We start from the raw sequence: 5,656 nt of genomic DNA on the forward strand, positions 1-5,656 counted from the left end.
ACCTTGAATTCTCCCTGCACGTGGCTGCTCTCTGTTGGGTGGAAGCTGCAGGTGGCTCTCCTTGGCCGATATTCCAGCCTCACTGCCCTCTCAGGCTGGATCTGCTCCTGCTTCCTGCTACAGCAGTCCCCATGCCAGGGTGGGAGAGCTTGGCCAAGGGATGCTGTGCCATGGCTTCCTTGGAAGGAGGACAAGGCATGGGAGAGCACATTGCATTCGACAAGAACCTGTGCAGGCTCCATGTCTGGAACTGCCCCAGCAACATGATGGGGACGTGCAGGAGGGGACACCAGGCAGAGGGGAGAGAGGGATGTCAGTGTGTCTGGCATCCATATGAATGGGGAAGGAGAAAGAAGCAATCTGTGAAGCTGAATGAAGCCCCCAGTTTTCCCTGCCAAGGTGGCTTTCACATGAGGCTTTTTCCAACAGAGCTCTCTGAATAGAAATACCTGCTGCCTGCCCTCAGCAGGAGTGCTGGGGAGGTGCCTACTGGAGGACGTGGGCAGCTTGGTGCCAGCTAGCAGGTGATGCTTCCATATACACTCTACCCCTGGCATCCCAACTCCTGGCTGTGCTGCCTGCTGGGCTTCCAAAATCACCAAGATTCAGCCCAAGAAGCGGAAAGCAAACAGAGAGTAGCTGTGATTGAGTAGAAGCATTACGAAGGGCGGTGGGGGCAATGCTGGGGGTGCACCAACCCTCATCCTTGCATTTGCAGTGAAGTTCTGCACCTTGCTCATGGAGCACCCGCGTGCCCCAGGAGAACAGAACTGACAGGCACGAGGTGGCAGAAGGAATGTAACCATAGGGCTGAAGGCCCCTGTGCTTTGCTCCATCTCAACATCCCTTCCTACAGGACACCCATCCCCAGAGCCAGCACAAGCCAGCCATCCCCCTTCCCCATGCAGAGGGGATTTTCTGCCCTGATTTTCCGCTGACTTCCAGCCGTGTTTACAGTCACAGGATTTCTTACTTCTCATGAAAGTCACTCCCAGGGTGAAATTTGAGTTTGTAAATTATTAAAATGTTATCAAGAGCATGCAGGCTTGCCCATTTTTTTTTTTTTTCCTGTTGGTGAATAAGCTGATGTATAATTCAATTTTCCCCCTACAGTTTCTTCAGTAATGCTTAAAAATTATACACGCACACACACACAGTCACACAGATCCAAACCTTATTTCCATTCATTTAGAAGTTTCCCTGGGCCAGAGGCTTTATCTTCCTCTCTTTCTGCACAGTGCTGAGACAACTTAGGGTGTTGCCATTATATGAATAATATATAATAATAATACATTCAGAATTCTTACTTTCTGAACGTATCTTCATAATCTATCTTTTTAAATGCTGGTTTCTGAGAGAGAAAAAGCAAATGTGAACACGTATAGGGGATACAATTATTACTATTTGTTATTATGTGGGACAGGAACCAACATTGCTATTTCCATTTTCCTGACAATCTGCTGTACAAAAACCCGCTTATGATTTTGCTGGATTTTAATTCTTTGGGCTGTGGCTGCCTTGGCCGAGTGCCTGGCAGGCTTCAGCTCTCCTTGAAAAGTGAAGTAAGCAAAAACTTGCTTTCCTCCTCATCGTATTTAAACAATTTGACAACCTTGAGGAGCTTCCGTGTCCCCAGGGAAAAACCTCACACAGTCTGGCAGAGCAGCTGAGGTTGGAGTCTTGGAAATTCCCCCCTTATTAATCCAAACCATTAACTGCTGAAAATGCCAGCTTACACCCTTCCTGTAGAGATCTGTTTGTGACTGGAAGGTAGATCCTTGGGGATGTGAGGTAACCGGATAGAAAAGCAATGCAGAAGGAAAGGCAGAAGGAGGAAGGGTCTGTGGTGGGCAGACTGAAAAGGGTCCAGAAGAAGAGATGGCACAAGGTGGGATAAGGGCTGGGATGCCAAACAACGTGGGCTGGGATGATGGAAGGAGGCTAGGTAACAGTGAAGTAAAACAACTGATTTCTCCTCCTCCCATAGACAATGTGATATGCAAGAAGCTCCTCCAAGGATACCCATCCTACCACCTTACAAAGCTGTCTTTCTACTTAGAATCATAGAGTCATCATTTGAGTTGGGCAGGAACCTTAAAGGCCATCTGGCCCAACTCTCCTGCAATGAACAGAGACACCCACAGCTCCATCAGGTCCTCAGAGTTCTGTCCAGCCTGACCTTGAGTGTGTCCAAAGATGGAGCATCCACCTCCTCTCTGGGCAACCTGTACCAATGCCTCACCACAGTTATCACAAAAAACTTCCTTATATCCAATCTGACTCTCCTGTCTTTTTAGTCTGAAACCATTTCCCCTTGTCCCATCATAACAGACCCAAATAAAGAGTCTGTCCATTCTTTCAGCCCCCTTTTGACACTGACAGGCTGCCCTCAGGTCTCCCCGCAGCCTTATCTTCTGCTAAACAGCCTCAGCCCTTCAGCCTGACTTCACAGGGAAGCGTTTCATCCCTTGGATCATTTTTGTGGCCTTTCTCTGGATGCACTCCAACAGGTCCATGTCTCTCCCATACTGAGGACTCCACATCTGGACACAGTGCTCCAGGTGATGGCTGCTGGACACATGCATGTGGGAGGAGATGCTCCCAGTCAGAACTGTCTCCCAGCTCTTCCCATTTCAGGACAGACCACCCAGGGTTCAGCACCACACGCTTGCAAGTCTGACACATGTACCACATCGCTCCCCCCTGAGCCCAAGCAGCATCCTGGAGGGAAGCTGGAGCATTAGCAGCCATTCTCCCATTACACATCTGCCAAGGCTGGCGCTTGGGGAACATCAATGACATGCTTATGTGCGAGTGCTACCCAGGAACACGTTTTGTAGTGAAATGTAGCTTGCTAAATGCTCTCATGTGTTCAGCGTGAGGCTCAAACGCTGCCAGAAAGCTTACCAGAAAACGTGGGCTGTCCATGGACACGTGGCAGCATGTTGGAGGAAAAAAAAAAAGAAAAAAAAAAAAAAGGGAAAGGTTGATCCGTGGTACTGCAATTAATTTGAAATCTGTTGTAGGCAGCTAACTGGAGCAAAGAGCACCCAGAGGACAGCAGTGAGGAAGAGCTCAGATCAGTCTGACATCCACTTGTCCCACGGGTAAAATGTTTCTTACAAAAATTGGACTCCGTATCCAGATGAGAATTCATAATCAAAATCGATGAGGAGAGAAAATTGTTGGCTGTCTCCATCAACACCGCCATTAAAGGCAAGAAGTGAAGGATTTGGTTTTGCTCTTTAGAATGGAAACCAATCTATGAGCTGTGTCTCATGTTGCTGGGATAACTAATAGGCTTTTCATCGCATCTCCCATCCTGGTTCTCCCTTTCTCATGTCTTCTTAATGAATCTTTCAGTACATAACAGAGACTGCAAGGACAGATCACCAGCAGGCTTGGACTTGAAACCTGCATTCCTAAAAATGCATCCTTTTGACCCAAACAGGATTCTTCTCTTTGTCATAGACTGCTCTCCCATCAGGCAGACCTACAAGAAGAAGGAGACAAATAGCATTAATGCAAGACATTAATTCCCTTTCTGTTTATGGAAGGCAAACTTGGATGTAAACTCTATCTAAGCATTTAATTACAAGAAGAAATTGTTTTTCACCATTGAAATGAGAAACATTAAAGCACACAGACGCCTTTCACACAAAGAAAGTTAAATATTTTTGCAACCACGTCAAATTTTCTTTGTTTATTTTGTCTTCATTTCCTCTTTTCCACCCCTCATCCACTCTATTTCTTCGCATTTTGGCAGCTAGGAAAAATAATTCACCGGAACAACACAATGCAGAGAGCCTTCACAAGCACTGAAGTCTCTTAGCTGAGAGAGGAGAATCAGAAGTGATTTGACTGTGAAGGATATCACGAGAAGTAATGGGAATACACCAGCATTTCCTCCCAGCGATGGAGAGGCTCAGCTGGGAGACGCTCCTCCCTTAACACAAAGTGAAGACAATATTTTTAACTCACAGCCTGGTAGATGAAGTAGAAATCAAAGTGAAATTCAGCACAGAGTGCAAGGGCTGCTGGTGTCCTTTCAGGCGTCAGCACTGAGTAATTTCCATTCGTGGTGCAGAGCTCTCACACGAAGGCTTGTCGTCCTCCTCGGCACTCAGAAAAATGCTGATTTATGGCAGTGGACTTGCCTCCAAGTTGTTGTTTACTGTGATATCTGCTTTCCAGATAAATGGATAAATTGGATAAATAGAGGTTGCTCACTACGTGAAGAAAGCCTTGTCAGTAAACATGCATTATTGCCGTGATTAGCTTGAGGAATCATATACATTTTTCATGCTTTTCTAGTTCCACACTTCCTTTAATTCACTCCTAAAAGCCCATCTGTTTAAATGAGCTGGTAATGCCTGCTGATCAATAGTTTGCACTGCAGGCTTGGGCAGTCCCAGCAAGCAGGAGCTGCCTGTGCCAAAATGCTGCTGAGCTGCGTCTTGACCTACCATCCATCTGGGATAGAGCAAGAAGGATCTTTGGGATGGGATCTCCAAAACTGAAGCTCTGGTTGCAGCAGGCTGACCTGCCTGGCCCTGGCATGGTCCATAGACACAAGAGGTGATGGCCTTGAGTTGTGCCAGGGTAGGATCAGGTTGGATATTAGGAATAATTCCTTCTCAGAAACAGTGAGGCATTGGCTCAGCTGCACAGGGAGGTGGGGCAGTCACCGTGCCTTGGCCTGAACAAGAACAGGAAAGTTGGTCTCAACCTGCCAGCGAGGCCAAATTTAATCTAATGTGACTGCAAAGCTAACGAGAAGCCTTTTCTTTCTCCATCCCAATTTGGGATTACTAATAATGTGGGTGTTTGCACAGACTTAATTGAATGTCCTTGTTTCTGATGCTCTTTGACAACACATTTTGCCAAAGTCTGTTGAACGAACAGAGCAGCTTTAGAGTCCCAGGCCCAAAATACAAACTTTCCTTGAAATTAGGTAGAGCCTGTGCATAATGTTTGCCTCATTTGTTAAAAGCCTGGTTTATTTGCCTACTCAAGCTCATCAGCGTAAATATTTGCCCTCTCTCATCACACTCATTAAGTCTCTTGCATTTGAGCTGGGAACGAGAGATGGCAGTTTACTCTCCTGCATCACACCACCGTTGGGTTCATCAGCACAGGAGGAGCTTTCCCAGCCCTTGCCTGTGCTATGTTTGCTGAGCTGCTGCACTGCCCTGCACATTTGTGTCTCAAGTGAGCCATTTCTTTGCTTACCCCATCGATTTGGTGCTTGGTGACAAATCCTCAGTTCTCTGTAGCAATGCTGCTCAGGCATGGGCTCAGCATGAGTTCCTTGGCTTTCCCAACCACGCTGCATTTCAGGGCAGACACAGGGGCTCTTGAAGGCGAAGAAAAGAGCATGCTGTGAAAGGAGCAGTGTAAAAAACAAACATGCCTGAAGCCATTTCCCTTCTTCCTTTCTCTGCTCTTATGCACAGTGAGCTAGGAGGAAGCCCACGTATCACCCACAGGCAGAGCACTGCAAACACAGTTCAGGACAACATAAAACATCAGCACTTCTCCACCCAGTTGCTTGCACTCTACATCTCAGCTAGGTTTCATTATTCTTGTTGAAGGAGAGGAGATGGAGAACGAGACAGCCTTCGATTGCCATAATTTATGCTTTTCCAGCCCTGAA

General features: G+C 46.9%; 1 long non-coding RNA gene across 1 annotated transcript; it reads right to left on the reverse strand.

The window, feature by feature from the left end:
* Window positions 1-2,619: 2,619 nt before the first annotated feature.
* LOC149916566 (uncharacterized) lies at window positions 2,620-5,345 on the reverse strand. Its single transcript, XR_016469417.1, has 3 exons — window positions 5,233-5,345; window positions 3,982-4,183; window positions 2,620-3,493 (listed from the first exon to the last, which is right to left on the reverse strand). It is a non-coding gene; the product is annotated as an uncharacterized LOC149916566 (long non-coding RNA).
* Between the last annotated feature and the right edge of the window lie 311 nt (window positions 5,346-5,656).

This window comes from Phasianus colchicus, chromosome 10 (genome assembly GCF_987193195.1).
Source record: "Phasianus colchicus chromosome 10, bPhaCol1.hap1.1, whole genome shotgun sequence".
Classification (NCBI taxonomy): Eukaryota; Metazoa; Chordata; class Aves; order Galliformes; family Phasianidae; genus Phasianus; species Phasianus colchicus.